This window comes from Schistocerca serialis, chromosome 3 (genome assembly GCF_023864345.2).
Source record: "Schistocerca serialis cubense isolate TAMUIC-IGC-003099 chromosome 3, iqSchSeri2.2, whole genome shotgun sequence".
NCBI classification, from domain to species: Eukaryota; Metazoa; Arthropoda; class Insecta; order Orthoptera; family Acrididae; genus Schistocerca; species Schistocerca serialis.
Window position 1 is genome coordinate 420,016,244 of NC_064640.1, and position 23,990 is coordinate 420,040,233.

Below are 23,990 nucleotides of genomic sequence, written 5' to 3' on the forward strand. Positions count from 1 at the left end.
GGCTATATAAGGCCCCACCTACGCACCAACGACTCTCGCCCATGTCACGACGCACCAGTTGTACTGTCGCCGCCATAGCTATCTAGCTTCAGATAGGATGAGGTTGGTGTTGTGTCTAGACAAGACAGCCTAGACACAATGAGAGGAAGCCGAAAGGCACGCGCTAAGCCAAAGCAGGGTGCGTGAGGTCTGAAACAGGATACGTAATGAATGCTATAAAGAAAAGTACGTAGCTTCTGGAATACTTAACTTTAATCCATCCTTGTGGTACATCTGGAGATTGTGGCGATACAAGTGAGACTCTTTAGATACATGCAATGTTACTAATGGCGCCTTGCTAGGTCGTAGCCATTGACTCAGCTGAAGGCTATTCTAACTATCTGCTCGGCTAAGGAGCGAGGCTTCGTCAGTGTAGTCGCTAGCTATGTCGTCCGTACAACTGGGGCGAGTGCTAGTCCGTATCTCGAGACCTGCCTTGTGGTGGCGCTCGGTCTGCGATCCCTGACAGTGGCGACACGCGGGTCCGACATGTACTAATGGACCGCGGCCGATTTAAAGCTACCACCTAGCAAATGTGGTGTCTGGCGGTGACACCACAGTTGGAACAGTTGATACTGGCTTCACTACCAATGGGTAAGAATCTGTACTTGCGCTTGTGTTCCTTATGGCTATTTACTCTACGATTGGGCGCGTGAGCTGCCCGCGAGGCTACCAGCGGGCACTGAGAAGTTGCATCGCATTGTGAGCACGCACGCAGCTCGATTTCTCTTCCTCGCTAACAGGACCGAAGACAGCCGACAATACACGATCGACAGCTGATGCTCAACTTGTAGTCATGTTATATCGTTGGAAGTATTCTTTCCACTGTCGTAATTATTATAGTATATGTGGTGTGCGTACTGTGAGACCTTTGGTACACACACCATCAGATTATTTGACTTGTCGCTCTAACGAAGTAGGTCAGCGTCAGCAATATGTCTCGTGGTCTTATCGTGGCGTTTTTATCTTCTGCCGTTAGATCAGACGATAGAAAAGCCACTTGCACGCTTAGAGTAGCAGATTGACGGTGACCAACTTTAAACAGAACTTGATTAATTTTCACACACATTTATTAAAATAATAAGAAGCATAGACATTACGTAACTTGATTCTGGATGCTGTTTACAATTGACAATCTGAAGTTCCTTTGGTCTTGGTACGTTAATCTTATTCTCACATATCTCTGATACTTGACAAAGTGTCTATTCATTTATCTTCATGGCTATGTACAGGAATATGGTAATCTTATTAGTCGCAGACTGAAACTTGACTATAGGCTGGTACAGACTAATGTAGACTGGTACAGACAGGTGCAGATAAATGCAGACTTGTACAGACTAATGCAGACTGACTAATCGGAGGTCTGTACACTCGTTATAATACGTCGCACGTTCAGGTATCACTGCGCGAGTATGATCCACGAGGAGAAAAGGTTCTACGTTAGCAGCAATCTCATTGGCTGCGTTACATATTACTACGCGGATCGGCGGAAGCAGAATTTGGTCCGTCTCTAAGGCAGTGCCATCTCGTAGTGCGGAGACAGACGACCGCTGCGCCTGCGCTGTTGAGCTTCGCGGGGCGCGCTCTAGTGGGAAAGCTGTGTACGCGCTGACTACGAGGAACTATGTACACAACAGTATAGTTACACAAATGTGCCATCGAATGAAAAAGTAATAACATTTAGCGTATAACAATTCTGTCGTGAAAAAAGGCAGATCAATGTATGCTAGTGTAAATGCTTTTATGTGCCAGCTTGTCACATATGGTTTTGCTTGTCAGTTATTTGGTTGTAATATAGTCATGTTGTCTTCCTATGTTTATCAATGATAGAAAATTTTTCCCCCCTGTGCGACCAGCCCATACTTCATGTTACACTTTCCTCTGAGTTCGAATGTACCATTCTCGCTTAGTTCGAGAAAACTAAAGACAGGTAGATGTTCAGATGATACAAGCAGGCGACAGAAACGCTATTGACCGTCTGCAGCTAGAATGAGGCACAACACACAGACAAGGAAACAAATAAAGAATAATCTTTTCACTTTGTAGTGCCATAATGAGCATAACAGCGCCGTGAAGTAATACATTACGTAGGTCGACAGCAGGTGCAAGCAGAGCGATACGTTTCAAATTTACAAACTCTGTCCTTCTGTTCTGTGGAGAACCCAGAAGGTCGGAAGCAGAGGAGCTGGGGTCAAGAAAATGAGAATAAAGTATCACGCACGTCGACTTAGTTCCCTGGTCACAAATACAGCACCGACATAAAGTAGCAAGCAAAGAACTCATGCTTTTTTATTAAACATATAATAACTTAATACACTACTGGCCTTTAAAATGTAGCCTATCACGATTGCGGTTTATCGTATCGCGACATTGCTGCTCGCGTTGGTCGGGTTTCCAATGATTGTTAGCAGAATATGGAATCGGTGGGTTCAGGAGGGTAATACGGAACGCCGTGCTGGATCCCAACGGTCTCGTATCACTAGCAGTCGATATGAGAGGCATCTTAAAAAAATGTTCAAATGTGTGTGAAATTTCATGGGACTTACCTGCTAAAGTCATCAGTCCCTAAGCTTACGCACTACTTAACCTAGATTAATTATCCTTAGGACAAACACACCCACCCATGCCCGAGGGAGGACTCGAACCACCACCGGGACCAGCCGCACAGTCCATGACTGCAGCGCCTTAGACTGCGCGGCTAATCCCGCGTGGCTGACAGGCATCTTATCTGCATGGCTGTAACGGATCGTGCAGCTACGTCTCGACGGCTAGTCCCGGCGGAGGTTCGAGTCCTCCCTCGTGCATGGGTGTGTGTGTTTGTCCTTAGGATAATTTAGGTTAAGTAGTGTGTAAACTTAGGGACTGATGACCTTAGCAGCTAAGTCCCATAAGATTCCACACACATTTGAACATTTCTGAGCCACGTCTCGATCCATGAGTCAACAGATGGGAACGTTTGCAAGACAACAACCATCTGCACGAACAGTTCGACGACTTTTGCAGGAGGATGGACTATCAGCTCGGAGACCATGGCTGCGGTTACCCTTGACGCTGCATCACAGAGAGGTGCGCCTGCGATGGTGTACGCAATGACAAACTTGGGTGCACGAAAGGCAAAATGTCATTTTTTCTGATGAATCCAGATTCTGTTTACAGCATCATGATGGTCGCATCCGTGTTTGGCGACATCTAGATGAACGCACATTCGAAGCGTGTATTCGTCAACACCATACTGGCGTATCACCCGGCGTGATGGTATGGGGTGCCATTGGTTACACGTCTCGGTCACCTCTTGTTCGCATTGACGGCACTTTGAACAGTGGACGTTACATTTCAGATGTGTTACGACCCGTGGCTCTACCCCTCATTCGATCCCTGCGAAACCCTACATTTCAACAGGATAATGCACGACTGCATGTTGCAGGTCCTGTATTGGCCTTTCTGGATACAGAAAATGTTCGACTGCTGCCTTGGCCAGCACATTCTCCAGATCTCTCACCAATTGAGAACGTCTGGTCAATGGTGGCCGAGCATCTGGCTCGTCACAATACGCCAGTCACTACTCTTGATGAACTGTGGTATCGTGTTGAAGCTGCATGGGCAGCTGTACCTGTACACACCATCCAAGTACTGTTTGACTCAATGCCCAGGCGCATGAAGGCCGTTATTACGGCCAGAGGTGGTTGGTCTGGATACTGATTTCTCAGGATCTGTGCACCCAAATCGCGTGAAAGTGTAATCACATGTCAGTTCTAGTATAATATATTTGTCCAACTGCATTTCTTCCTGGTGTAGCAATTTTAATGACCAGTAGTGTGCATACAGTCTTAATGAGAAGTGTCAAGTTCAGAGCTGGCACACCTTGCCACACGCGCGCGGGTAAAAAACGAGCCATGTTGGCAGAAAGGTGGAGGGGGAAACGTTGGCCGATAGTGCCCGCGGGCGCACACGGGCGCCCTCGCCTGCGTTAGCTCAATTGCCCCGATTCACATTTTCCGTTTAGCTCACAAGATTCTTCGGAATTAAAACAAGCTGCCTAACTCCCTCCCCCCACCTTGCTGCTTCCGATAATATCCGAAGCTTCCACTCATACTTGTGTTTTAAAGCGGTGGAGCACCTGAGTACTTGGCAGCTACCGCGGCGCGCTGACAAAGCCACCTCGAGAAGAAAGAAGGTAGAATATGGCAACTTGGCGCAAACAACTCGAGCATGCTGTACGTTAACTGACTGTAGCCCGCAGACAACAGTAGAAGAAGTAACTGATTTTCTGATTACGTTGTCCTGCTTCGTTAACTTCTATTGCGCACGGCCCCATAGAAATCGATAATTGTCCTCACTGGTCCTCAGTTAATTTCTCAACGTATTCGCCTCTAAAATAAGCTATATTTAGAGAGATGTCAGGCTTCTCCTTTCCACCCTTTCCATCAATAATGAGCTTTCTTTTTCTCTCCGTCTTGTTCACTGCCATGACATCTACGGCAGTGGACACAGAGAAAGCGAGAACTGCTGATTTCCTTTTAGCACCTGACGCCACGATAGCTTGCTCTCTGTGATTGAAGTCCTGATATGCGCTTTAAGGAACGTGTAAACGGGCACTTACAGAGAATGCTTTAGACAGCAGCGGTGCGTGTAAGCGGATTCATTCAGGCAAAATGGCTTATTACCCAAGTTGTTCTTGATGGAACTTTCATCTACATCCGCGTAGCAACGACTAAATGATAGAATACACTCGTATAGATGTAACAATTCTTTGCTCCAGAACCATGGTAGCTTGATCACTCTTTGAGCCAGTAACCGACACGTCACATCTCACAGTCTACGATGATGGTCTCTAATAAGGAACCATGACCGAATATCGAATATAAAAGGACAAATAAAGAGAATGTAAGAATGCACTTTACGCTTTATACCAGGCGAAGCTAGTCTCTGTCATAGTGGCGCTGGTGAAAATAGTTGAAATTTATACAGATTCTGTTGTTTTGTGCATATAAATAAAGGATGATTGGTGTTATTTTGTTGCATACACGCTAAGTAACTCCTATAGTTGCAGATATAGCACGGTAATACTTTCCACTACACACCAGAATGGAAAACAAGCGCACATGCACTTGGTTTCACAACCTGTGTACAAACATTTGACTTGATCGCTAGGAATGATAAGTTATGAGGAATGACACATCAGTTACTTTGGCTTATTGGAGCCAGTTGTCTCAATATATTATGTAAAGTGACACTGATAAAATGATAAGAAAGGATAACCTCACAACAATCCTCTTCTTTCTTATCATAACTTATCATATCCTGACACATTTAACAGCTACCGTGTGTGTTGTACCCTTTTGCAGCCCCTTATATCTTTAGCTACGTGTTTGCAAAAGAGTTACTCTGTTAATACATATTGAGAGTAAAAAATTAGAAAAATTGTAAGAGCCAGAATAGATTGCTTGGATTGACACCACTGAAAAAGCTTACCTGAGATGGCCCAGATTATGCTGCCTTTGATTACGTAGTAAACATTTGCGCTTATTATTTCTTTATCCTAAACATTATAATAGTACTTAAACGAACAGTATCTGTGCTACACATGCCCGCACATTTTGGGTCAAGACATTATATATAGCTTCGTCTTTCCTCTGATGCGTTGACAAACTGTGCATAATATAGATTACTTACCCCATACCAAGCTCTTTGGCAAGAGCTTGGTATGCCAAAGTGTCATATCTCTTGATGTATCATTCTTAGCACTTAAGTCAAATGTTTTTACACCAAAAGTACAGGGACAGCATCAGTACGAGTAACAAACCAGTGTCTGAAGATCGCTGATAAGACTTCCTGGGCATCACGTTACATACAGAACAACTGGGTGAGTCATATTCAAGCTCACCTCTCATCCCCCTTTCCCCCTAGACACCCCATCGTGCCCACGCAGTTGTATGTGGTACATTCATTGGCCCTTCCCTCCCCTCTCCCTTTCTCTCTGGACCAATAGAAATCAAACTCCCTGTTCACCACTCCCTTTTAATACTGGAGCAACTGCGTGGGCTGCGTTATTCGAGACCTGTACGCTGTAGTGAGTGGATCAGTCATGTTTGGAGTCAGAGTGGGAGTTTTTTCCTAGAAACAATAATAATGATAAATCAATTTTATTATTATTCTAGTTATATAAGTTTCGTCATTCGAGTCTGTATCCCGTAGTGACACAACCAGCAGCATCAGCAGACTCATACTACTTAAAAATGGAGGCAAATATTACCATAATTAACGAAGAAAGGAACTTTGACATTACAGCGTGTATAAATATTGTTGTCATGGCATATTCTGAAAATGGTGGTTAATTTTAATTCAATTCTTGATGTAAGGTACTTTCATGTTCCCGTGTAGGGCTGAATTACAAACATTTCATAACAACATGGCATATTCTGCAAAATAGCGGATAATAGGATTCCATCCACTCCTCTAGGTGAACTGTATGTGACACGGTGTTACAAACTAAACTCCGTCCGAATAGGCCTTGGAAGGCTCAACGTTACCGACCGGCTGCCGTGTCATCCTCAGCCCACAGGCGTCACTGGATGTGGATATGGAGGGCATGTGGTCATCACACTGCTGTCCCTACCGTATGTCAGTTTACAAGACCGGAGCCGCTACTTCTCAATAAAGTAGCTCCTCAATTCGCCTCACAAGAGCTGAGTGCACCCAGCTTGCCAACAGCGCTCAGCAGACCGGATGGTCACCCATCCAAGTGCTAGGCCAGTCCGACAGCGCTTAACTTCGGTGATCTGACGGGAACCGGCGTTACCACTGCGGCAAGGCTGTTGGCCGTAACAGGGTGTTACCCCATTTTAAAAAAAAACTGTTAGTCAATATTACAGTAATTAATGGTCCAGAAGGATTATTTTAAGTTTGATAACTTAATTAAGACAAGCAGCAGCAAAGTATTGGGCATATTCTGAAGCAGTGCACCTATTTGCTATAATACCCACATTAAGTACGAGATTGAGCAACTACCACAATGCAGCAAATAAACTGCTGCTACGAGTAACACGTCCCTGCATTATTTGTGTTTGAGGTCACTGTAGAAGTCTCAAAAGTACACTTATAAATAACAACGAAGAGATCCACACGCACAACATTACTAAAACGACACTGTATAAAAATTACCTTTTCCACAGTCATAAAACGGATGTCACAGTTTATTAAAAGAAGCAAAAATGTCACTAATACTGTAGGTTACCTTAGAGAAGTAGGACACCAAAATAATACAGTGTACTTGAAAAATGACACTGTAAAAAAGTGTCATGCCCCACAGGCATAAAAGAGATGTCATAGTTTATTAAAAGAAGCAAAAATGTCACTAATACTCTAAGTTGGGTAAGAGAAGTAGGACACCAAAATAATACAGTGTACTTGAAGATGGCGTTGGCACAAAACGAGTAGCTATGTTTCGGCACATCGTTAAATTTACGCTATAAAGAACTTCCCCACTGAATTGTATTAGATAGGAATGAATAGAGAAATACATTTTATTTAAAACAAACTAGAAATATTTTGATACGGGGTCCTGTGCGTAATGTCGTATCTGTGCACCTCTCCAGCTAGGCTGCCCGGACCAAAGTGCTGCTAATGACAGGTGGCCCTGGAGACCTCTCATCTACGCTACGACTCCGCACCGATGTGGACGCCAGTATGTGTGGGCTGCAGGATACGACACACCGCAGTCGCCAGCAACCGTCGAAAATATCCCAGGCACACACAGGAGAGAGAACTAGCGAGAAGTTGAGTACCTCCCTCATAGTGAGAAACAACCGTCTAGAAGTCGCCCTTATACTTAGAAAGCGGGCAGCAGGAAGTAGCGCATCGTTCACGAGACGAAACTCACCACGGAAAATATGGCCCTACCTCGTTAAACAGCAATTCCCTATAATACAGTACGTGTTAAGTGCTTTAAAACACTTTTATTACATGTTTCTCATCCCGGAGAAGATTTTGCAGATATGAAGTGTTCAAATGGCTCTGAGCACTATGGGACTTAACATCTGAGGTGATCAGTCCCCTAGAACTTAGAACAACTTAAACCTAACTAACCTAAGGACATCACATACATCAATGCCCGAGGCAGAATTCAAACCTGCGACCGTAGCGGTCGCGCGGTTCCAGACTGAAGCGCCTACAACCGCTCGGCCACCACAGCCGGCGATATGAAGTGTTATTAACATTCCACACACTAGTAAAGTTCTCCAACGCAGTAAATAATTCTTTTTATTTATTTCGTGTAGATCATTGTAAAAACGAAACTAAATAAACTGTCGCTATGAGGAATGTGACCCTGTAAAATTACAGCGCAGTCTGTGAACTTACCATTTTTCAACGTCAGCCACTTCTAGTCTATACGAATAGTGTCTTTGTTTTCTTTAAATAAAGCACTCCTGCAGTATTGACAAACCATATAATGGCGACAGACACCCCCAGGTCATCGGATAGCGCTACCAGGTGGCCCTGTCGATTCAGCGGCGGCAGCGCTAGCCTTCTGCACAGCGATGATGTGATATGGGCGGTATTCGCTCTGACCGGATCTTTGGCCGTCTCTCCAACACGCGATCTCTCACCTCAAAAATCGTTCAGTTTATATCGAAATCAAGCCATTGCATATATATCGATAGCAATAAGTTTCCGAACAATGATACTGCTGGACAGATCAACTGAAAAACAGTTAAAATTACGAAAAAGGGCTACAAATTAGGCAAACACCGAGCAGTTGTATTAGTTGCTAGTCTAAATCACGTAGGCAAAATGTGTGCTACCCATGTTGCACACAGAACACATTCCTCCTCTGTCAGCGAACTTCTGGTGATTTTTATCAGTGGTAATGTTACCCAAAGTTTACCGCTTTTCGTTTTATGGAATCATTCCACTTTAGATTCTATACAAATATTTCACTATTCCAAATACGACTCGCAGTTTGCATGCACTGGGAGAGAATTTCACAGCATTCAAAATACAAATAAATACATTGCCGGTAAAAAAATAATACGCTCTTTTAGAGGTTTCCAGTTCACTCAAGAGTAATTGTTGCAATAATGGCCGGCCGGAGGGGCCGAGCGGTTCTAGGCGCTACAGTCTGGAACAGCGCGACCGCCACGGTAAGAGGTTCGAATCCTGCCTCGGGCATGGATGTGTGTGATGTCCTTAGGTTAGTGAGGTTTAAGTAGTTCTAAGTTCTAGGGGACTGATGACCTCAGAAGTTAAGTCCCATAGTGCTCAGAGCCATTTGAACCATTTTTGCAATAATGCATATGGTGTACATGAAATGAGTACATTTACAGATCAATAGCACAAGCGGTTCTAGTGTATCACGTTTCCACTCCTGCTGAAAGACATCTATTAGTACAAGGTATAGCCTCCACGGGCATAAATGCAGACGCTGATTCTGTCAAGTTGTACAAGTGGCGAATACTGTCCTGGGATGCATTGCACCACGCCTGCTCGACCTTTTCACACGGTTCTGTAAGAATGGTTCAAATGGCTCTGAGCACTATGGGACTTAACTTCTGAGGTAATCAGTCCCCTAGAACTTAGAACTACTTAAACCTAACTAACCTAAGGACATCACACACATCCATGCCTGAGGCAGGATTCGAACCTGCGACCGTAGCGGTCGCGCGGTTCCAGACTGTAGCGCCTAGAACCGCTCGGCCACCCCGGCCGGCTAGTTCTGTAAGAGTCGTTGGTAACGTGTTGCGCGAGTCACGTGCCGTCACATTATATCCCACACGTTCTCGATTGGAGACAAGGCCAGGGAAGTTGCTGCCCGTTTTGCAGAGCATGTTGAGTTTCACGGACAGTGTGTAGGCGAGCATTATGCTGTTTGACCACCACATCACGACAAAAGAACAGGTCTAACAATATTCTGCACGTGCCGAACGCTGGTTAGCATCCCCTCCAGAAACACCAAAGGTGAACGAGAGTTGTAATTTATCGCGCCGCAGACCATAACGCCTGGGATGGGGCCAGTGTGTGTTGGACGAATGCACTCTACGAGACAACTCTCACAAGGTCAACATCATACGCGCGAACGACCATCTCCTGCCTGCCGGTAAAGTCTGCTTTCATCGCTGAAGATTGGTTCAAATGGCTCTGAGCACTATGGGACTTAACATCTATGGTCATCAGTCCCCTAGAGCTTAGAACTACTTAAACCTAACTAACCTAAGGACAGCACACAACACCCAGTCATCACGAGGCAGAGAAAATCCCTGACCCCGCCGGGAATCGAACCCAGGAACCCGGGCGTGGGAAGCGAGAACGCTACCGCACGACCACGAGCTGCGGACATCGCTGAAGGCCACTGCGCGCCATTCCACCTTCAAAGCGATCCTCCGACGACGCCAGTCGAGCCGTGCACGTCGATGCTGTGGCGTGAATGGAAGATGGGCAAGACCCGTGCATGCCCGTAGTCCCACTGCTAAGAACCGGTTCGCAACAGTTCGTGTTGAGACGTCTGGGCGCACAAGCCCCCTTGTGTGAGCTATGGTAGCTGTACGATCTGTCTCTACTGCCCTTACAATACGACGAACCTTGCGGGCGTCTGTGCTGCGTGGACGTCCAGGACCTCGTCTACGGGTGTGAGATTGTTCACGTGACCACTGATCCCAGCATCGTTGCACAAATGACACAGCGCGTCCAGCACGTGCGGCAGTTCTCCGAAAGGACCGTCCCGCCACTCGGAAGGCCACAATTTGACCCCTTTTAAACTCGCTCAGTAGCCGTAGGAGGCACGAGTGCATCTCCGTGTCGTGGTTGCCTGCTTGTCTCACTCGTTTTGCACCACACTGAGCCGTCTGGCTGTGAGAATTTCCTATTAAAGTGTTGACACAGATGGCGCTCTGGTAGCTATGCCACTACGCTATGTTGGCGGACGACGTTGAAACCGTTATCAGTACATTTACCATCCCCCAGGTGGCATATGCCCCCACCAGATCAAAATCGACGTCGTCTTTCCTGGCGTACTAATTTTTTCCTGCATTGTACTTTCTTACAAATCACCCTCCACAAATCTAGCATTAGTAACAAAACGACTCGAGATAAGAGGAGTTAGCGCATGTCAGCAACTTTTTAGTCCCTATATTCTTCTGTATAGAACGAGTAGTTTAGCAAACGAATACGTGCCTACCAATTTACGCAACAATAGAATCTTATTACAGGGAACGTGCTGTAAATATTGATAGGTAATTTTCAAAAAGTACGTTGCGCAACTTAAAGCATAACGCTTGATACAGCTGCGTTAACAATTTCACCCTGTTTTATTGGTATAAAATGGTTTGTGATTAACATTATAACTTCCATGGTGTCTTTCTCTCGCACACAGAATTCGTGATTTTGTATCAAGTAGTCACACAGCTCAATTTTGTTAAAAAAAATTCCAAAGTCTTGCATTATATCCATGAAGGTGATGTAATAGACAACGCACGTGATCCATCAGAACATGAATTTAACGTTTGTAAGTAGGCTGTTTAGGTTCTTATGTTGGTAACGTCACCTAGCGCTCTGCATGAAAATCACTGACTGCTGTGTGCAGTCTGTGGCTGGTTTACGTTGTTGGAATTTGCTATTGTAGTGTAGGGCAGTTGGCTGTTAACAGCGCGTAGCGTTGCGCAGTTGGAGGTGAGCCGCCAGCAGTCGGGGATGTGGGGAGTGAGATAGCGGAGTTTTGAGAGCGGGTGATCTGGACGTGTGTCCATCAGAGAGAGTAAATTTGTAATACTGTATATCATGAACTGATATATATATTATGACTATATATGACGGTAGTATCTGTTCCCGAAAGAACAGTTACCGTTGATGACCATGCAGCTTTGCTAGAAATGAAATGATAATTAAATTGACACCCTAGCTGCAAACAGGCGTTGATGTACTTCATTGGGGACATGTTGAAAACGTATGCCCCGACCGGGACTCGAACCCGGGATCTCCTGCTTACATGGCAGACGCTCTATCCATCTGAGCCATCGCGGGCACACAGGATAGTGCGTCTGCAGGGACTTATCCCTTGCACGTTCCCCGTGAGATCCACATTCCCAACATGTCCACACCACTACATTCGTAGTGCGCCTAATAGATGTTTGCCCATCATACGGGCAAGCAGGAGATCCCGGGTTCGAGTCCCGGTCGGGGCACACATTTTCAACATGTCCCCAATGAAGTACATCAACGCCTGTTTGCAGCTAGAGTGTCCATTTAATTATCATTTCATATATATTATGACTTTTGAACACTATTAAGGTAAATACATTGTTTGTTCTCTATCAAAATCTTTCATTTGCTAACTATGCCTATCAGTAGTTAGTGCCTTCAGTAGTTAGAATCTTTTATTCAGCTGGCAATATTGGCGCACGCTGTATTGCAGTAGTTTGAGTAACGAAGATTTTTGTGAGGTAAGTGATTCATGAAAGGTATAGGTTATTGTTAGTCAGGGCCATTCTTTTGTAGGGATTTTGGAAAGTCAGATTGTGTTGCGCTAAAAATATTGTGTGTCAGTTTAAGCACAGTCATTTATAATTTTTCTAAGGGGACGTTTCATGTTGGCCTAAGACATAGCCATAGCTTATTTTTATATTTCCTCTAAATGGTTTTCAGCGCTCGCATTCCTAATTTTTTTCTGACATGCCTATTGTTCATACAGTATGATCCACTTGAAGGGGAATATGGTAGTTTCGTCTTGACACAATGTGTCTATAATGTCCTCTCTTTTTTGCCATTTAAACAAATATACACACGTCAAAAAAAGTTTTGCATCACCTCGGTTCCGTGAGTTCCGGAACCTGTATAGAAAATTGGAATAGAGATCAGCATAAACATCATTTCCGCCATTTTTATTGCTCATGAAAACCACACATTGCATGTTGTACCATCATACAGCGAGACCTTCAGAGGTGGTGGTCCAGATTGCTGTACACACTGATACATCTAATACCCAGCAGCATGTCCTCTTGCACTGATGCACGCCTGTATTCGTCGTGGTATACTATCCACAAGTTCATCATGGAACTGTTGGTTCAGGGTGTCCCATCCCTCAACGGCGATTCGGCGTTGATCCATCAGAGTGGCTGGTGGGTTACGTCGTCCATAAACAGCCCTTTCCAATCTATCCCAGGCATTTTCGATAGGGTTCACGTCTGGAGAACATGCTGGTTACTCTAGTCGAGCGATGTCGTTCTCCTGAAGGAAGTCATTCACAAGATGTGCACGATGGGGGCACGAATTGTCGTCCATGAAGACGAATGCCTCGCCAATACGCTGACGATTGGTTGCACTATCGGTCGGAGGATGACATTTATGTATCGTACAGATTTTACGGCGCCTTCCATGACCACTAGCGGCGTACGTCGACCCCACATAATGATATCACAAAACAGCAGGGTACCTCCACCTTGCTGCATTCGCTGGACAGTGTGTCTAAGGCGTTGAGCCTGACCGGATTGTCTCCAAACACGTCTCCGACGATTGTCTGGTTGAAGGAATATGCGACACTCATCGTGAAGAGAACGTGATGCCAATCCTGAGCGGTCCATTCGGCATGTTGTTGGGCCCATCTGTACCGCGGTGTATGGTGTGGTTGCAAAGATGGACCTGCCATGGAACTCGGGAGTGAAGTTGCGCATCATGCAGCGTATTGCGCACTGTTTGAGTCGTAACACGACGTCCTGTGGCTGCACAAAAAGCATTATTCAACATGGTGGCGTTGCCATGAGGGTTCCTCCGAACCGTAATCCGTACCTAGCGGTCATCCACTGCAGTAGTGGCCCTTGGCCGGCCTGAGCGAGGCACGTCATCGACAGTTCTTGTCTCTCTGCATCTCCTCCATGTCCGAACAACATCGCTTTTGTACACTCCGAGACTTTTGGACACTTCCGTTGTTGAGAGCCCTCCCTGGCACAAAGTAACAATGCAGACGCAATCGAAACGCGGTATTGACCGTCTAGGCATGGTTGAACTAAAGACAAGACGAGCCGTGTACCTCCTTCCTGGTGGACTGACTGGAACTGATCGACTGTCAGACCCCTTCCGTCTAATAGGCGCTGCTCATGCATGGTTGTTTGTATCTTTGGGCGGGTTTAGTGACATCTCTGAACAGTCAAAGGAACTGTGTCTGTGATACAATATCCACTGTCAACGTCTATCTTCAAGCGTTCTGGGAACAGGGGTGATGCAAAACTTTTTTAATGTCTGTACGTTGTGTCACCCCTTTTCTGTATCAATCAAGTAGTTATATTAAAAGTCCATCCACAAATTCCCATTACACCCTCTGTATAATGCTTTCTTCTGAGCGTACGTATGGTGTCATTCATCTGCTATATATCCAGTGATTACGCCGCTAACTTCGATAACTCCCTCTGTGGAAAAACAGAACATCCTGTATTCCCAGTTAGCATCCCTGTTTCCCCATACTTTAGCCGTTTTTCTGTATTTTCTATATTTTACGTATTTCATATTTGTATTCATATTTACCAAATTTGTTCTATATTACCTATGTTTTCCATTTTACCATACTTTTTATCTGTGTTTAACGTTTATATGTCCAAAGACATTTATACTGTTATTCGTACTCTACCAAGTTTGTTTACCATTCAACAGCGATTTGGATCCGTCCAACAAAGTCTATAAAAATCTATAAAAGAAGCACTTTTTGCTGTTCCTCCTCCAAATAACCACCCAGAAAGGAAACCTCTATCTACACACCGGCCGTAGTGGCCGAGCGGTTATAGGCGCTACAGTCTGGAACCGAGCGACCGCTACGGTCGCAGTTTCGAATCCTGCCTCTGGCAAGAATGTGTGTGATGTCCTTAGGTTAGTTGGGTTTAAGTAGTTCTAAGTTCTAGGGGACTGGTGACCACAGCAGTTAAGTCCCTTAGTGCTCAGAGCCATTTGAACCATTTTTCTATCTACACACAATGCTAACTGTCAATGCCAGCTCTTATACATTGTGTCTCTTCTAAGAGCGGTCAGGAGCATTTTCAATTATGTTTCGGCAGATATTTGCAATTTCGTTTTTTAGTTGTGTAGCTGGAGTCAGCCCAAATAACTATTGCTCCTCACATCTTTCATACGACGCTCAGTCTCAACAGAAAGCGTAAGTTTGTTTCCCATTAGAAACGAAATGATCTTTAAAGCGGAGTTTGTCGTGGCCATTGGATAGAGCGAACCCTGATTAGTCTAGTACGTTATTGGCTCAAATGGCTCTGAGCACTATGGGACTTAACTTCTAAGGTCATCAGTCCCCTAGAACTTAGAACTACTTAAACCTAACTAACCTAAGGACATCACACACATCCATGCCCGAGGCAGGATTTGAACCTCTGACCGTAGCGGTCGCGCGGTTCCGGACTGTAGCGCCTAGAACCGCTCGGCCACTACGGGCCGGCAGTACGTTATTGATATGGGCGTGTATTGACAGGGGGAGTACAGCACGAGGAATAAACAGCTATCTAGCAGCGACTAAGTAGCTCTGTGTGCTGGGTGTAGCTGTCCAAATGGACCAGGGCAGTGCTGTCTCTGCTGGAGTGCAGGTTTTCTTCGAGTTTTACTGTGGCTGTTAATACATATCGATAAAACAAATATCTGAGAGGACTAACCTGGGACCGCTCTATCGAATGGGCACGTAAACTTCTGCTTTAAAAATCATTATGTTTGTAATGCGGATACAAATCGACGCTTTTCGTTGACAATGGGCGTCGCATGAAAGACGTGATGAGCACTATTTGTTTGGGCTGACTCCAGCTACACAAAGCAAAAACGGAATTGAAAATATATGCTCAACTCCAGAGAAAATGTGCCTAACTACTCTTAGCAGAGACATCACACACACACACACACACACACACACACACACACATACACACACAAGTTAATTGTTGACTTTAGATGTCTTAAATGCAGCCTTATGCCTATGCAAAAATATCGTTCCATGACCATCTAACAACGATGTCATCGATTTTGTACTTTGTCGTATATTAATAACGCAGAATAAAGTTCAACAATGACTGTCTCTGAAGCATAAGTGTATCGAATCGGTTATGAAAGTAGTAGACACATGTAAGACATAAACAATCATGACGGAATTACATAGTTTCTTTCATAACACGAGTAACAATATAAGGCGTTTGTATTTCCTGAATGGAAAGTGGTATAAAGGCACTCACTGATCTGTTGTGTTATTGCACTGTTAGCACTTTTTCCAACCTCTGTTCTTTCTAATTACATCAAAACTTCTCTTCAGCGTTGATTTTGTTAGGGTTTGTAGTTTTTGCAGTTAAATTGTCAGCCACTCTCTTCGTGTCGTTTCTTCAGGTCACTTACGGCCTCAGATTGCCTTCCATTGCGATAAACACGCCTTGCAAGTGTTCCCCAAAGATTTTCCACGGGGCTCAAATATAATATCTTTATCTTCCAACCACTTTTTTGTTGTTCAGAAACCTGCACAGATGCATTATCTTGTTGAAATATTAGACTTTCCTTCCCTAGACATTCATACATTCTAATCCATTCTGTCTCTAGCATCTCAGTGTACATATAAGAGTTCATTCTATTGTTCACCCAGGCAATGCGTAATATAACTTTCGTACAGAATGCTACCCAAATCATAATACCTCCACACTAAAATTTCTGCTCATTCCTGGTTCTCTGTTCTCAGAACATGCCAGTCATACTGAAATCTATTCGGACCATCTAAATCAAACTTCTTCTCCTGACTTAAGATCACTTTATCTCATTCTCAGTTCCATGACGAATGTTTTCAGCAAACTTCACTCAATCGTTTCGATGTCTCAGATAATTTTCTACTTTGCCTATGTTTTCCGTTCTGCCCATACCGCACGCCACATCTAACGGAACGATGTAACTGTACTTGAACGGTCAATTTTTTGGCGATTTGACGATTAGAGAGTCCCATTCCCTTCTACTCACCTATTTTTTGCTTTTTCATCACCACACACTCTCTCTCTCTCTCTCTCTCTCTCTCTCTCTCTCTCTCTCTCTCAAACAGCGCAGTGAGCCGACTGCCTTTACACCGAGTTCCAGCCTCTACCACCTGAATCGTTGATGCCTTTTTATATACTGTGCTACGGACATCAAATACGATAGCATTTGACAGCATTTGCCAGTATACTGGATCCCATACTTCTGCATATACATTGTGCACAAGTATTCCAACTGACAATGTTAATTTTCCTACGAATATCCATGCCTTTATAGTGATTTCCACTACTGTATACACTACATATGCAAGATGGAAATAATGATCAGAATAACGATCGACTTCGGCTATAGAAGCTTCTATATATCTTAAATTGTTATCTGTGGGACATCCGCAATTGATCTTGCAACACGTACATGGTAAACAAATCCGCCACAGTTGTAAAACATTTCATCGATTGAAATCTTGCACGACAGAAGTCGATATACACTACTACGGTTTCGGGATCTTAGCCCCATCATCAGTTGTATCTGAAGTCAGAAGTAAAAAAAACAGTTGTAACTTAATCCATTAAACAATTAAGAAATTTAAAAATTAAAGATTGGGATTTAGAAACTGACAAAAAGATAAAATGATTCAACAATAGCCTACCTAACGTTAGTAGTACGTCATGTCCATGTCGTAACAACTAATAGGCAAACACTGCCATAGGTGGACTGTCAAAAAACATCCAAAATTGTGGCTGCAAAGAACTTCAACGTCCAGGCGCGGCCTGGGGAATTCCCCTTGTCCCAAAATTGCCACTGGGTATGCATCTACATCTACATCTACATTTATAATCCGCAAGCCACCCAACGGTGTGTGGCGGAGGGCACTTTACGTGCCACTGTCATTACCTCCCTTTCCTGTTCCAGTCGCGTATGGTTCGCGGGAAGAACGACTGTCTGAAAGCCTCTGTGCGCGCTCTAATCTCTCTAATATTACATTCGTGATCTCCTCGGGAGGTATAAGTAGGGGGAAGCAATATATTCGATACCTCATCCAGAAACGCACCCTCTCGAAACCTGGCGAGCAAGCTACACCGCGATGCAGAGCGCCTCTCTTGCAGAGTCTGCCACTTGAGTTTATTAAACATCTCCGTAACGCTATCACGGTTACCAAATAACCCTGTGACGAAACGCGCCGCTCTTCTTTGGATCTTCTCTATCTCCTCCGTCAAACCAATCTGGTACGGATCCCACACTGATGAGCAATACTCAAGTATAGGTCGAACGAGTGTTTTGTAAGCCACCTCCTTTGTTGATGGACTACATTTTCTAAGCACTCTCCCAATGAATCTCATCCTGGTACCCGCCTTACCAACAATTAATTTTATATGATCATTCCACTTCAAATCGTTCCGCACGCATACTCCCAGATATGTAGTCTATAACAGTAAAGCCACTATAGGCCATTAGTTGGAAATTACCAGATAAACCGAAGTTAAACTAAATAATGACTCTGCGCTGTAGGAAGTGCAAGTCAGCTTACAGCCTTATATGACGGACCAAGTGAAAACGCCTACATTCGAGGCCAACACTTACCAAACGCGGATACAGCGCGCATATGTGACCAGTGCGGCTATGGCAAGCGGACTGAGCAGTAATGCTATGGGCTGTATTCGAGGTAAACACCGTGAACATGGCTAATAACACGGGATGGAGAGGAACTAAGGCCAAAGAACGTGGGAATTCCGAAAAAAATGCAGAAGCAATATAGGTAATAACCGAAAGTAATAGCAGACAATTACGATAGATATTCACCTTAATTAGATATTCACCTTAACAAACAAATAGGAAAAAGCAGCATGACTAATAACAGAATAGGCGCAACAATGCAACATACACATGACATGGAAGACTAACAAATATAACAGCATAACCCAAAGGCCGAAATACATACAGTTGCCAAAATCTGCAGCTAATAGCAGAAAAGTCTAAACATAACAAATAACAGGTTGCAGACCAGAGAAGTTAAAAGTTAAGAGATTTAAAACATAAAACTGTCAAATCTGCATCCAGTAGCAGGCTGTGAACCAGTGAAGTTAAGAGGTAACACATTTGAAACATTACAAAATTTATAAACATTTCAATAAATAAAAAATTAAAGTATAAACATTAGTTTTTACAGTAATTGACCACCTGATGTTATTGGAATAAAAGAGATACAGACCGCAGATCAGGACCCACCATGTTACCCGAGAGTGCTAATGCGCTGCTTCCTGGACTCGGGTAGGCGCACTGGCCCCAGATCGAATCCGCCAGGCGGATTACCGACGTCGGTCGGTGTGCCGGCCGGCCTGGATGTGGTTTTTAGGCGGTTTTCCACATCCCACTAGATGAATACCGGGCTGGTCCCCACGTTCCGCCTCAGTTCCACGCCTCGTAGACATCTGAACACGTTCGCACTATTCCATGAATTACACTAGACACAGACAGCAAGGGTACACTAATTACGTTCCAGGGGGTATGGGGTGGTGGCAGGAAGAGCATCTGGCCACCCCTTAACACTGACCTTGCCAAATCCGTTCCTAACAATGCCGACCCTGCGGCAGCGCGGGACATGGCACCAGTGAAAGAAAGAAAGAAACAGACCGCAGATCAGGGCAGTGTGGCAGGATTATGAAACACGAGCAGCGAAGAAGGTAAGCTACCTCCGAAATGGGCTATTGAAAGCATTGTACAAAGTTATTCACGATATTTTTATGTTTGAGCTACAGTTACTCGTTAAGAAACTCTCGACCTCTACCAAAACATGTAGACGTGAAGTATAGAAAGGTCCTCCTCAATATTTCTTAACTTATAATTATTTAACGCTAAGTACATAGACATTGTTTATTTGGGCTTGTTAACGTTACAATGCTACTTATATCTACACTAGTGTCCAAAATTAGAGCAACAAACGGAATTTTTCCAAGGTTCCGTTAGTTTGCCACAAAAAATATAAACAGGTGAGAGTAAAATAGAAACAATGTAAAGAACTCAGAGCGCAATCAACTGCAACATGCATAACTGAAGACAAAAATGTTCTCCCTTTTTTTCAGCTTAACGGGTTTTCACACACATTATGACAACTAGTTAATATGTGCTCAGTGTGGGGGTGACCACCTCTGGCACCAGTAGGGTCTGACAGCGACGGGATTTGCTGTGAATGATGTCATGAATCCCACGGTGAGGCAATAATGCCCATTCTTGCTGCAGAGCTGCTCAAAAGTCTTGGAGAGTGGTTGGTGGATGCTGACGTCATGCAACCCGTCTCCCTAGTGTACCCCAGACACGCTCTGTGGAATTCAAATCGGGAGAGCGAGCAGGCCACGTCATGTGTGCAGTATCTTCCGTTTCCAAAAAAAAACATCAACCTACCGTGCTCTATGAGGTCCAGCATTATCATCCATCAGTACGAAGTCAGGGTCCACAGCACCTCGCAACAACCACTCACGAGATCCCAACAGCTCCTCGCGGTACCTGACAGCAATTAAATCTTGCTGATTCACCTGCACGGTTTCATGAAGAGGTGTTCAAGTGGACAAAGTAATCCCTGTCCACACCATTAGGGATCCTCCTCGTTATCGATCTCTTTCCACAGTGTTTGGGTCCCGAAATCGTGTTCCATGTGCCCTCTATTTGCGGTTCCATCGAGAATCGGTACCGTCGTGCCCTTACAGCCAAATAACGGTCTACTCTTTCTGATGTCACAAGTGGTCGGCCCTGTTCTGGTCTCCGGGATACAGTTTCGGTCTCTGTAAAATGTCGCCTCATCCGAGAAACAACAAAACGATTCACTTTAAGCCATCGGCCACTTCAGTTTGTGACTCCCCTGCTTCCATTCTTCCTCCACAGCAGAGAGTCTGTAGGCGTCTTCTCTCTGCCATACTGCTCATCTGCGACTGTATACACAGCGATTGTGGATGTGGGACTACCCTGCATTTACTACCGCGCTTGATAGGTGCCCTGACGTCGTTGCTGGCGTGGTTATCCGTTGATCGGAATGCCATCTTCCGTGCAGAACACGATCGGCCGGCCGCGGTGGTCTAGCGGCTCTAGGCGCTCAGTCCGGAGCCGCGCGACTGCTACGGTCGCAGGTTCGAATCCTGCCTCGGGCATGGATGTGTGTGATGTCCTTAGGTTAGTTAGGTTTAAGTAGTTCTAAGTTCTAGGGGACTGATGACCATAGATGTTAAGTCCCATAGTGCTCAGAGCCATTTGAACCATTTGAACACGATCGTAACGACATCTGTTGACAGTTTGTACGATTATATCGTGAATTAGACACAGCACTGGGAAATAGCAGTTTGTTGTTTTAATTTTGGACACCAGTGTAGGCTGAAAAGATTTGTCCAACGTAGCGGCAGTCATATTGAGGGCACTTGATACAATAAACGCCTGTTATGTTACATGGTTTAGGTTCCCTGTGCTCTTGGCGAATAAGACGTTGGCCATCATTATGAGGAATGAAGAAGACAGGAATAATATTTAAATTTCTCAACCACTTTCCCACTTTCTCCGGAATAATACCATGATTGGGGATCCTAACATACTTTTTTCCTGCATCCTGTGCAATGATTGTGCTGTCTTAAGTCCATTATTTCTACTCTTTTTTACCAATCGTCTGTCGATGTCTTGCACGATCTTGGTAGGATATCCGTTAGGGTAAGCTAAAAATTTTGTTGTGTCCCATTCCCTATTAAAGTCATCCTTACAAAGTGGGACTACGTGTAACATGTGAAGTATAGATCTAAAGGCGGCGTATCTGTGGATTTTAGGGCGCGTGGAGGTGTTATGTATCAATGTATCCGTGGTGGGTGGTTTTCAGTAAATGATAAACCCAATGCAAAGTTAGTAACAATTCCAAATATAGTAAAGCACCATGTCGCGGGAACTCCACAGCAAATTTGATCCTACGTGCTTGGTTATACAGGGCCTTTCGCAAATCTAAAAGCTGGTCCCTGTGCCCATTATAAATATCAATTACGTTATCAATAAACCTCCTGTACATCACTAACTAATCCCTGCACTAGGGATGTTCGTCAAAAATTTTTTTCTCCGAGTGTGACACGGCTAATGTAGTGGCTAACGGAGAGCCCATTGCAAGATCGGCACTCTGTTGCCATACTTTCTCCCCAAACTTGAAGTGGTTATATTTCAACAACTGTGTGAGCAACTTCATAAACTCTTCAACAGACACTTCCACTAAATTGCTGGAAGTACATAAGTTATTGTCAATCAAGTCCCAACATCAAATATGGGGATATTAGTGTACATGTTCTCGACAACGAAAGAACCTAAAGTAGCTCCCTGTGGAACCCTAATTGCTCGCAAGTGTTGTTTAACTTCTTTCCGATTCTTAACCATATAATGCTAAGAGTAATAGTAATGCTGGTTGAGGACGCTGTTAAGGTATCTTGCTAATTCATAGCCTGGGCTTCCTACAGAATTAATAATTGGCCAGAGAGGGGCGAATTGTTTACGGATCTTCAAAGGCCCTCTAGGTGTAGGGATTCTTGGGTTCATCGGTAATATTCTATTCTTTAAGCCCTGATCCAGTACAGGACCTGAATGCGGTCTTGACTTATGCTAAAAATTTATTGGTTGTATGAAACGTAGCTCGCCTAATATTGTTGCCAACAATAAATTCCTCGACTTTTTCCTCATATTTATCTTGAGATAGAACAACAGTGGTTTTCAACTTACCCGCACGTATTGTAAGTGCTTCATTAGCTGCCAGTTTTTTATTAATACCCCTAATGATTTTGTGATGATTACCTAAATTTTTATTTGCCCTATAATTATCAAGAAACACTATGGTTTTTATTAAGTTTTATAGCCACATTGCTTTTCTGAATCGGTGGAACTTTAGCGAAGTCTAATGACACTGCAGTATGGGCAATAATACACTCCGCTTTTTTCTTTGAAAGTTGCTCGTTACTGTTAAAAGAGAGCCCTTTATTTAAAGTCGCTACCTCTTGGTCAGTAAACTGTACATCGGTACAGTTCTGCAACTTAGGCAAGACACTAAATGGAGACCTAGGAGGAGTCCCACGTTGCACTGTATCTTTAGTAGCCAACACCGCCCTCAGATCCTGACTCTTACATTTTTGCCTACTGTTAATATTTTCTTTTATCTGAGTTATCAGACCTGTGATATGTGACATCATCCCATCATAAATATTAGACTTAAGTACCCTTGTTAATTGCAAATGTGCTACATAGAAATGACCATTAACACAATTTTTCTTCTTGTTTAATTCACTGACTTTGTAGTGAACTCGAGATTTCTTCCTTGCTCTCTCACATTAAATGACACGTAGACGACTAATGAGATTGCCCCCCGTTGGGCATCAAAATTTAGTGAACTCCAGAAATTGTTTCTAGCGTCACATAACATGAAAATTACTGATGGGATCGCCCACGCTGGAAGTCAACCAGTAATTAAATGAAATGAAACACAAAAGGTTATGAGACTGAGGGGTTGATGTATGAATGGAGCAGATTGCTTACATGGTTAAAACATGAACGAAGTGTATTTATTTCAGTACCGTTTACACAAAACAAAACAAACTTACAAATCTCAGGGCCGATTTGACTGGTCGTGGCCACGACTCAGTTGTTAAAGGGAAGGAGGGGGGGACGAACCATCTCACCTTTATTCGTGATCATTCGTTGTGTGACGGTGTCGGCGGCAGGCGCTGCGTCGGTACGGTGCATTGCCTCAGATCCGTGCGGCGCGAGTCGGCTGCTCCCCCGGCAAAAAAAATGGTTCAAATGGCTCTGAGCACTATGGGACTTAACTTCTGAGGTCATCAGTCCCCTAGAACTTAGAACCTAAGGACATCACAAACATCCATGCCCGAGGCAGGATTCGAACCTGCGACCGTAGCGGTTGCGCGGTTCCAAACTGTAGCACCTAGAACCGCTCGGCCACCCCGGCCGGCCTCCTCCGGCAC

The 23,990-nt window shown here is 44.4% G+C and overlaps 1 non-coding gene and 1 pseudogene across 1 annotated transcript; both read right to left on the bottom strand.

Moving 5' to 3' along the window:
- Nucleotides 1-6,741: 6,741 nt before the first annotated feature.
- Nucleotides 6,742-6,859, bottom strand: LOC126471878 (5S ribosomal RNA; annotated as a pseudogene).
- A 5,118-nt stretch (nt 6,860-11,977) lies between these two features.
- Trnat-ugu (transfer RNA threonine (anticodon UGU)) lies at nt 11,978-12,052 on the bottom strand. Its single transcript has one exon. It is a non-coding gene; the product is annotated as a tRNA-Thr (tRNA).
- Between the last annotated feature and the right edge of the window lie 11,938 nt (nt 12,053-23,990).